We start from the raw sequence: 11,242 nt of genomic DNA, 5'->3' as shown, positions 1-11,242 counted from the left end.
CAAAACAATCAAACTCATAGAAGCAGGGAATAAAATGGCAGTGGCCAGAAGCTGGGGTGTAGGGATAATGGTTCCAGAGATATTGGTCAAAGGGTACAAACTGTCAGTTACACAGGATGAAGTTCCAGAGATCTAATGTACAGCATGGTGACTATAGCCAGTAATACTTTCTTGTATACTTGAAATTTGCAAAGGCAGTACATAGTAAATGTTCTCACCCCATACACACAGTAACTGTGTGAGGTGATGAATATGCGAATTAGTTTGATAGTAGTAATTATTTCTCAATGTATAGTACATGTATATCAAAGCATTGTTTTACACCTTAAATATCTACAATATTCATCAATTATACTTCAATAAAACTGGATGAAAAAGAAAGAAAAGAGAAAGGGAAAAAGAAAGATGAAGGAAGGAAAGGAAATGAAAAGAAAGGAAGAAAGAAAAACAAAGCAAAACAAAACAAAGGGTCTGGCCATACAGAGAGACACACACAACAGTGGTTATTGACCCCAATTCAAACTTCATGGAGAAAGAATTCAATTAAGCCAGCTTGGGTCAGCGTATTCATCCCTAACTCAATGAGCTATGAGCAAGGCAAGGGAACTCCAACTGTCATGATGCAAACATGGCTTCAGGAATCAGCACACGTCTCTGTGAAGGAGAGGCTTATAAGTTCGGCAGACCTCCAAATGCAACTGCTGTAGACATAATCAGATCTACAATTGAAGCAGATCACCATATCTGCCATGTGGAAGAAGGCCTGCAGGGGAGCAACAGTGGAGCTAGAAACACCAGAACGTTACCCCACCCAGGTATGAGACTGTGAGGACTTAGACAGGCATGGTGGCTGTGGTGCTCGAGAAACACTCCAGAGATACAGAGGGAGGTAGAACTAACAAAACTTGATGATTTGTTGGATATGAGGTATAGGGAGAGGAATGCCAGGTAATTGTTGGGTTTCTGGCTTGACCAACTGGGTGGACAGTAATGTCATTAACAAAACATCTAGGACATTAGACTAGAAAGAGGGGGTGGGTGTGGTCCAGAGAACAACTATTCTATCTAGGACATGTTGAGTTTCAAGCAGCCTGTGAGATGTCTAAGGAGAGACATCCAATGGGCTGTTGGACGCATTGCTCTGGAAGAGAGGGTTGCCCTTAAGAGACTGGCACAGCAATGGTAATTAAAGCAATGGAAGTGAAAGAAATGTTCTAGGAAGAGCACAGAGCATGAGAAGAGAAAGAGGCTTAGGACAGGTCCTGGGGAATTCCGACTTTTAATTGTTTGGATAGTGATATGGTTTGGCTGTGTCCCTACCCAAATCTCATCTTGAATTGTAGCTCTCATAATTCCCACATGTTGTAGGAGGGACCCGGTGGGAGATAACTGAATCATGGGGGTGGTTTCCCCCATACTTATTCATACTTATTCATGGTAGTGAATAAGTCTCACGAGAGCTGATGGTTTTATAGGGGAAAACCCCTTTCACTTTGTTCTCATTCTCTCTTGTCTGCCACCATGTAAGACTTGCCTTTTGCCTTCTACCATGATTGTGAGGCCTCCCTGAGCATGTGGAACAGTGAATCCTTTAAACCTCTTTTTCCTCATTAATAACCCAGTCTTGGGTATGTCTTTATCAGCAGTGTGAGAACTGACTAATACAAGTAGCCCACAATTGAGAAGAAACAGCCTGAGAAATGGAAGGGAAACCAGAAGAGAGAGTCACGCTAAGCAAATGTTTCTGAAAGAATGGAAATGTTGTCTTTGACAAACATTCCTAAGAGGCCAGGGAAATGACTGAAAGATGTCCAGTAAAACAACTCATTTATGGTATTACGTATTTTTTGTTAACATGTCTAGCCACTAGCCTGAAAACTCCTTTAGTAAATACAGTTTTGTGCCTTTGTTCCCAGCAATTAGCACAAATGTCTGGCACAGAGTAAAGCCTCAAAAACTGCTTATTGAATGAATGAATATGCCCTAGGCATTAAAAGATTTTAAAAATCACTTCTGGAGGAGATAGAAAACATGGAACAAGTCTTCAGTCATTTGCAATAAATGAACAGAGAAATCAACAAGATCTTTGAAAAGAACTAGTCTCACTGATATTCTTTATGTGAATAGCCCACAGCCTACCTAGCTTGAATCACAATCCCGCCAGTGGTCACCACTTTAAAGAGTGACTTGGGTGCTCAAAAACAATTTCGCTTATGTGCTTTCAGTGTTCCAATTGTATTTGCATAATTAAATTTCATTATCTCCAAAGTCAAGGTCATCTTCAGTCTAATCCTTGCCTGAATTATCCAAAGGCTCTACCATTAACAGGTTTTTCCTCCATTTGTGAAGCAAAAGTGCACGTGTTAATAGACACTCACAGCCAAAATCTGACCTTGACCCCACCCAGCTGGCCAAAAACAAAGAGTCAGATGGAAAAATCTAAAAATCACCTTTCTTTTTGTTTCTAGAGAGTGTAAACAACCACTAACTCGTCAGGTGGGTGATGCTTCTCCCCAAGGGCATCGATGGCATTTAGCCGTGGGCACGGCCAAGGTACTAAGGACTCAAAAATGACCTTGATAATGACAACAAGGACACCATGTCACAAGGCATCTGGACCAGATGTGAAACTTTAGCTGATGCTGATGGGAGTCCGGGTGAGGAAACCTGCAGCCAATGCAGCCAAGGTGATCAGCAGGCACTGGGCAAGGGATGCAGGAAGAGGGGCTTTGATGGTGGCTGTTTGCCAGTCAGTACAGAGCATCTCTGCATTTTAGTAATTCCAACAGCCTTTCCATCTGGCAGCAGCCATCCAGTAAGCCAAGATGGGTACACACAAAGACATCCAGGAGCCATGGAGGAAGAAGCAGTCTGATGTAATGCAGTTTCTTCTAATGGATACAAGGCCAAGGAAGGTTACGAGAGCACCAGAAGAAAAGGGGCTAAGGACAGGTCCTGGGGATTCCAACTTTTAACTGATTGAGTAGCCCACAATGTGGACTGAGAAGAATGCACTTTCTTCTGAGAGATACAAGACCAAGCAAAGTTACAGGGCACGAGAAGACTAAAGGAGTTTTCAGGCTAGTGGACAGACATGTTAGCAGAAAAATACAATACCGTAATGGATTGTTTAACTGGACCCATTTCAGTAAAACCCTTTCAGTCATTTCTCCTGGCCTCTTAGGAGTGTTTGTCAAAGACAACATTTCCATTGACCCTCTCTTCTGGGTTCTTTCCCATCCCTCAAGTCAGACACAAGGCGCACAGACTGGGATAGAAGGCCAAGTCAGGTTACGTTATTTATAGGATTCACGTGCGCCATGGTGGCGGAAAACACCCAGTTCCTACGGGTGCAACTTACAGCAAGCCTGTCCATCCTGGTTGTTAACCAGCTAAAGTTTGCTCGAAGCCTTCGGTTCATTGCAGAAGAGTGAGCTGGATGCTACTGTGGGCCTGTAAGAGGCCTGAATTCTCACTGGGTTGGTAAGGATTCTTCATACAAATTTTTTGAGGTTATCCTCATTGATACATTCCATAAAGCTGTCAGAAGAAATCCTGACACCCTGTGAATCACCACACCAGTCCACAAGCACGGGGAGATGAATGGGCTGATAGCTGCAGGCTCAAAGAGCTGTGGCCTTGGAAAGGGCTGTAAGTTCCACCACACTATTAGTGGTTCTCGCTGTGCAGCTTGGAGAAGGTGCAATACTCTGGCTCCACCGTTACCGCTAATATAAATAATGTTTGTAAAATTCACACCTAAGAAACAATTTAGGACAGTCAAAAAAAAAACCCTCCAATGGCCATACCTCTTTGCACTTGCTGATGTGCCAGCAGCCCAAGGCACACAAGCTCAGGCTATTACACTTCTCCCTATTTAACAGATTAAGAAACCGAGGTTTATGTTTGACCCAGCCATCCTGTTCCTGGGTATATATCCAAAGGATTATAAATCATGCTGCTATAAAGACACATGCACACGTATGTTTATTGTGGCACTATTCACAATAGCAAAGACTTGGAACCAACCCAAATGTCCATCAATGATAGACTGGATTAAGAAAATGTGGCACATATACACCATGGAATACTATGCAGCCGTAAAAAAGGATGAGTTCATGTCCTTTGTAGGGACATGGATGGAGCTGGAAACCAACATTCTCAGCAACCTATCGCAAGGACAAAAAACCAAACACCTCATGTTCTCACTCATAGGTGGGAATTGAACAATGAAAACACTTGGACACATGAAGGGGAACATCACACACTGGGGTCTGTTGTGGGGTGGGGGGAGGGGGGGAAGGGTAGCATTAGGAGATATACCTAATGTTAATAACGAGTTAATGGGTGCAGCACACCACAATGGCACATGTATACATATGTAACAAACCTGCACGTTGTGAACATGTACCCTAGAACTTAAAGTATAATTAAAAAAAAAAAAGAAAGAAACCGAGGCTTAGTGAGATAAAATTTGAAGAAAGGCCCACAGCTAGTGGCATAAAAACTGGCCATGGAACTCATCTCTTCATTCTCAGATCCAGCGTTTTATTTTACGTCATCACTCATAAATTTCCCCTAGAACGGTTATGAGCATCCAAATACCTGTTACTAATGAGAATACTAAACCTGGGCTGGCTCAGCAACTGTACCACTGATAGACAGTCCCATAACAATGGACATATGATCAGGAAGAGGTCTTCTCCTCCATGGAAAATCTGTAAGTTTTCATCATGGAATCATGCATTCTAACAGAGGCTGGTTCCAGGAAGAAGCAGGCAGATTCTGAAATATTCTCCCAGGGTGAACCCCCCTGCAGGTGATCCATCTGACTCAATTTCACCGCAGGGAAGATCCATCTCCGGGACTCTTTCACATGCCAAACATTCTAGATATGAGACATGATAATTAACTGCATGTTCTGATAAGCTGGCTGACAATGAAAGCTGAGGTTGCTAAGCAGTTCTGAGAACAATTACCATGTAGTTTTCATATTTTGTGACAATGGTCTAAAAAAGAAGCATATTATGATTCCTGGCGGATGAGGCCGCTGCTAGTCATGTTTTAATTATTAACTTAATTATATGGATGAAGCAATAGGTGGTCATTTAGTTCTTCACTGACACTTAATTCTCGCTCGCTCAGCCACCAGGCTGGGGGACTCTTCAGAAGCAATTTGTTTTAGGAATTCATTCTAGACATATCCAGCAGTATCAGGGCTGTACCACCATGCGTCCCTCTGAAACAGAGGCAGGAATGGGTAGGAGGGTGAGTAGGAGAAGAAGTGATATGTCCTGGTAAACTGCCATGATCTGGATACACTAAAATGAGCGAGCGACAGGAGAACTGGCCCAGATGGGCACTGGCTGTGAATGTGAAGCTGAATGTGCCAAGTGTGGTGTTCAAACAACACACTTCCCTCATTAAGTCCAAAAATTATTGGGAGGATATAAGAGTGAATAACAGGCCGGGCACGGTGGCTCACGCCTGTAATCCCAGCACTCTGGAAGGCCAAGGCCGGCAGATTACCTGAGATCAGGAGTTCGAGACCAGCCTGGCCAACATAGTGAAACCCCCGTCTCTACTAAAAGTACAAAAAATTAGCTGGGCGTGGTAGCAGACACCTGTAATCCCAGCTACTCAAGAGGCTGAGGCAGGAGAATCGCTTGAACTCAGGAGGTGGAGGTTGCGCCAAGCTGAGATTGTGCCACTGCACTCCAGCCTGGGCAACAGAGCGAGACTCCATCTCAAAAAAAAAAAAAAAAAGTTGGGTGGGGATAGACGTCTACATTTGTGACTTTCGTAAGTAGAAGTATCCATGTACGTGAATGTACTTAGCAAACATGAATCACACGATACTTTTTACTGTTTTGTTTTTTGAGATGGAGTCTCACTCTGTCACCCAGGCTTGAGTGCAGTGGCACGATCTCGGCTTACTGCAACCTCCACCTCCAGGTTCAAGCGATTCTCCTGCCTTAGCCTCTGGAGTAGCTGGGATTACGGCGTTTTGTTTTGTTTTATTTCAGTAGAGATGGAGTTTCGCCATGTTGGCAGGCTGGCCTCGAGCTCCTGACCTCAGGTGATCCGCCCCCACTTGGCCTCCTAACGTGCTGGGATTACAGGCATGAGCCACCATGCCCAGCCCTTTTTACTATTTTGTAAAGTGTGTTTTTGTGCTCACTGAACAGTATATCATATACATCTCCATAAATGATGTTTATTTTACCATTTTGTCATTTAGTAATAACATAGTTTTAAAATGGTTTATTTTGTCATCTCGTGAATGCATAGTCTTAAAATATATTTTATTAATTTTCTATTGTGGGACATTTGTTTTGAATTTTTCACTATAAATCACAGTGCAGGACAGAACTGCCATCTTTTCCCACTGGCCTGAGGCATTGCTGCTATCACGTCCTAGTTCCCACACATACATGGGTTCGTTCTGGACTCTCTGCTCTGTTGCATTTGTCCTTCAAGCTATTTACACACCATCCCCATATTGTTTTAGCTATTATAACTTTGTCATGTGTTTCCCTGCCCCTCCAAACCTCTGATTTATATTTTTAAACGTCTATGCTATTCTCTCACATTTTCTACTCCAGGTGCATTTTTTTCTTCAGTTTGAAAAACTCCATGAAACATCCCTAAGGTTCTTAAGGGAATTGCTTTGTATTTATAAATTACTTTGTGTAGAACTGACCTACTGGGGCTTCCCACCAGGAACACAATTTGTCTCTGTTTATTCACATCTTCCTTTGTGGCCTTCTGGACAGTTTCACAACTTTTCTTCATATCGAAAGCCTATATTTTCTAATTGATTACTCCTAGTATGTCAGAATGCTTTTGAATTTTTGAATGTTACTTTTTTATCGTCTCAATTTTTTTCTATTGAAGTGTTTCTACACAAAGTAATTTATAAATACAAAGCAATTCCCTTAAGAACCTTAGGGATGTTTCATGGAGTTTTTCAAACTGAAGAAAAAAATGCACCTGAAGTAGAAAATGTGAGAGAATAGCATAGACATTTAAAAATATAAATCAGAGGCTTGGAGGGGCAGGGAAACACATGACAAAGTTATAATAACTAAAATAATTTTTCTTAGTGGTTCTTTTTCTTAGTAGTTCAGGTATTAGACTTTCTCAGGCTCTGAAGAAGCAGGTTACCTGTGGTGATGGGGTGGATGACCGCCTGCCTCATACCCAGGTGTGATCACTGCACTGTGATCTTAAATCAATCACACCACCTTTCCACTCCAAAGTTTCATTGTCAATAAGATGATACATTTCTCCATTCCTCTCTCAGAGAAGTAGCAAAGATCAAGTCAGCAAGCACCTTCTTAAACCGCATTGCCCAACATGGTAGCTACTAATGCTAAGTGACTATTTAAATTTAAATTAATGAAAAGTAAACAAAATTTAGAATTCAGTTTTCACCTAAGGTCCCTTTGGTCACCTTCCAAGTGCTCATAGCCACATGTGCCTAGTGGCTGCATTTTGGACAACACAAAGAAAGGACACTCTCATCATTGTAGAAAGTACGACTGGATGGCCCTGTTGAAAGCCTGGTGAAAGTACAAGTTAGGTTATTATTGCTGCTGCTGGAGGTTGGACTTCTCATATATACATGAGAAGAGGCACTCATTCACACAGGCCCACACTCCAACATCCATGGGAGCTGCCTAAGCACTCACAAAAACACTCATATTTCATCACTCTATCGAAAGCAGTCACAAAGCAAAGAAAACATAAATTAAACCTTTGAAAAATGGGAGTAAGGGTCAAATAATTGAGTGCACTATTTTTCATAAATGTCATTATCTAGACCACAAATAGATTCATGAACCTTCTAATTACAGCAGCAAGAAAATACTATTTTCTACGAAGTTGCTCATTCAGATTAGCCATTTACAAAAAAAGACATGTTATGTTCTGAACTCTAACATCCTTTATTCATGGTCTGCAATACAGGACTTGGGGCTGTGAGCAGGACGGAGCAAAGAGCAGCCAGAAGAGAGGCTAAATCCTGCTCAGAAGGTGCCTGGATTTCCCTGGCATGAGGCAAGAAGAAGACAGTGATGAATAACAGGTGCTCCCCCCACCACAGGACTTAATAAAGCAGCAACTAATAATAACAACAGCAAGAGCAATAGTATCAACCATTTACTACATTCCAAGGCTCATGCTAAATGCCTTATATACCTTACTGCAATAATTCTTGCCAAAAGACCATTGAGGTAGGTATTTGGCATTATTCCCATTTTACAGATGCAGAGACTAGGTTCATAGAGGTTTAATAACACCTGAGGTCACGCGGGAAAGAATTCAGAGTCACGGATCGAACGAAAGTATGCATGATTTGAGAACCTATGTTCCTAATTGTCATGTTTCTCGTCTCTGGCCAGGACGGTCCTAAATGGGAGAAACAATTCTACCTGCACAGGAATGTTTGGGCCCTGGTTCCATCCCCCATTCTTCTCAACCTCGGCTCCGTGTGAACTGCAAGGGCCTCACATGGCATGTGGACATCCCAGCCTGTACATCCAACTCCATCCACTCCCCTCCCATCTCCTACGAATAGTCCCCGTGCAGGCCGTGGAAGTGGGCTCAAGGCTAGTTGTACAAGGATCTCAAGTACCCAGAGTAGGGTCTAGTGGGGAAGAGGATGGTCCCTTGGTCCCAAGACTCCCCGGTAGGGAAGGGCACAGGTGAAGGAGGATCAAAGGAGGGTCCTCTGAAGAACCATTACTCAAAGTTTGATTCTGGGACCAGCAGCATCAGCATCACTGGGAACTTGTTAGAAATGAAAATCTGGGGGCCCCACCCCAGACCTCTTGAATCAGAAACTCTGGAATGAGAGCCAGCAGCCTGTGTTTTATTAAGCTCTCTAGGTGATTCCAATGCTAAGTTTTAAGGTATATATAGCTTGGATATTGAACCTTCCAAACCTCATGTTGAAATTTGAACCCAATAGGGACTAATGGGAAGTGTTTGGGTCATGGGGATGGATTCCTCATGAATGGCTTGGTGCAGTCTTGGTGAAAATGAGTAGTTTTCACTCTATAGAGCTGATTGTTAAAAAGAACCTGGCACCTCCCTCCTCTCTCTCTTGCTTCCTTTCTCACCATATGATCTCTGCATGTGCTGGCTCCCCTTTCCCTTTCACCATAAGCGGAAGCAGCCTGAGGCCCTCCACAGATGCAGATGCTGGCACCATGATTTTTGTACAGTCTGCAACACCATGAGCCAAATAAGCCTCTTTTCTTTATAAATTACTTAGCCTCAGATATTCCTTCATAGCAACACAAATGGACCAAGACAGCTTGAGAACCACTGCTCCAGGGCAGCACTTGTTACACAAGTGTGGTCTAAGAGCCAGTGGCATCAGCATCATCTAAGAGCTTGTGAGAAATGCAAATTCTGGGCCTCCCCACAGACCTGCTGAATCAGAATTGATGAGGGCCCAGCCCAGCCATTTTTGTCTTAACATCCTCTCCACGTGATTATAAGCCACGCCCAGGCAGAAACACAGCAAATTGCAGAAATCACAGGGAGGGCTTTGAACTTCCATAGGAAGTTCAAAGAATAACCTTACCTAGATTTCAAGAAGCAAGTAGACTCAAGGTCATTTTAGAACTTTCAAAGTCACGAATTATCTTCATATTTGGAGACACTCAACCTCACAGCATATTAAACATAGCAACCAAAATATGCCCACATTGGACATAATTTATATATGATAATATAACCATGCACTGTATTTTAGTGGGTTCAATGACTTAATGTTACCTTGGAAAAGATTTTGTTAATATTTTCTTTCTGAGTTTTGGAGAGTTTTTTTAAAACTCTCAATTACTTTTGTAGGTCCTAGTGAAGCTTGCAGAGCTCTGGCACGGGTCTGTATTACCGAGGTCATCTAGATGAACTGGATGTAAATAGGTAAGAGGGTGTGAAAGTTACTGGCTTGGCGAATGCTGGAGACAGGTACCAGGACTGTGTCCTCTGTTACGTTAGAGGGAAAAAAGCAGGATATTGTAGCTGTTTAATTTCATCGTTATTCTTTGGACAGGGGTCCAGTACACTACAAACACTGGCTGAAATTATCTAATCCATTTGAGAACCTCACACCAGGGAGGACCGCTTAAATCAAACAGGTCCACAGAGAAATTAGTGTGAAAGGACAAGTGAATGTCAATTAAAACCAGTGACTGGCGTTGCAGGATAAGATTTGGACTTTAAGGGCTAAACAGAAAAAATGTCCATCCTTTGGGGTTGTAATCCATGGCAGCAAGTCCTCCTCATAGACCTCAGTAAGATTCTCAGCAAAACAAATGACCTCATTAATTAAATGGGTTAGTACTCTCACCACGCTTTCCTTAATTGCTATTCTGACTTTCGGGAGAGGCATTTTCAAGCCAGATTGAACACCCAGAGCCTCCAGTAATCAATGCCACAATAAGCCCTGTGTGTTCTGAAAGCGACTGCAAAGACACCCGCACAAGATGTGCCCGCAGCTTGCCTCCATCTGCTGAGGCTCCCCATGTGAGCCTAGTGCCTAAATGCCCTACCCAACTGGCTTTGTCCTCCAACCCAGCTAGAAATCCAGGAAGTCCTTCGTCATCATTCTCTCCCTACAGAAGACATTTTATTTTAATTTGAAGATATGCTCCACTTCCAGTTTATTTATTGAATACATATTATGTGAATGCCTTTGATTCTGTGCTAAGTACAAGAGGTAAAGGAATAAACATCATAGGCCAAAATTACTGTTCCATGGGGCTTTTATTCTATTTGGTGAGTTTCTTCTACAGCCTTGAGTGCTGCTTGTTTTGTGTGAGATGTCCCTTTTCTGTTTTATGCCACCCAACATGTATCTGTGTTGCATTTGAGGATAGTGACTTTTTCTTTTCTTTTTTTTTTTTTTGAGATGGAGTCTCACTGTCTCCCAGGCTGGAGTGCAGTGGCGCGATCTTGGCTCACTGCAAGCTCTGCCCCCCGCCTTCACACCATTCTCCTGCCTCAGCCTCCCTAGTAGCTGGGACTACAGGCACCCGCCACCACGCCCGGCTAAATTTTTTTGTATTTTTCGTAGAGACGGGGTTTCACCATGTTCGCCAGGATGGTCTCGATCTCCTGACATCGTGATCTGCCCGCCTCGGCCTCCGAAAGTGCGGGATTACAGGTGTGAGCCACTGTGCCTGACCGATAGTGACTTTTTCATATAAATTTCTTTCCCCAGTGC

At 42.9% G+C, this 11,242-nt stretch overlaps 1 pseudogene; it reads left to right on the top strand.

The window, feature by feature from the left end:
- The first annotated feature begins 628 nt into the window (after positions 1–628).
- Positions 629–3,732, top strand: LOC116458372 (large ribosomal subunit protein eL15-like; annotated as a pseudogene).
- The last annotated feature ends 7,510 nt before the right edge of the window (positions 3,733–11,242 follow it).

Source organism: Hylobates moloch, unplaced genomic scaffold (assembly GCF_009828535.3).
Source record: "Hylobates moloch isolate HMO894 unplaced genomic scaffold, HMol_V3 SCAFFOLD_19, whole genome shotgun sequence".
In the NCBI taxonomy this organism is placed as follows: domain Eukaryota; kingdom Metazoa; phylum Chordata; class Mammalia; order Primates; family Hylobatidae; genus Hylobates; species Hylobates moloch.
Note: the sequence above shows the minus strand (reverse complement) of the source record. Positions and strands in the feature narration are given on the sequence as shown.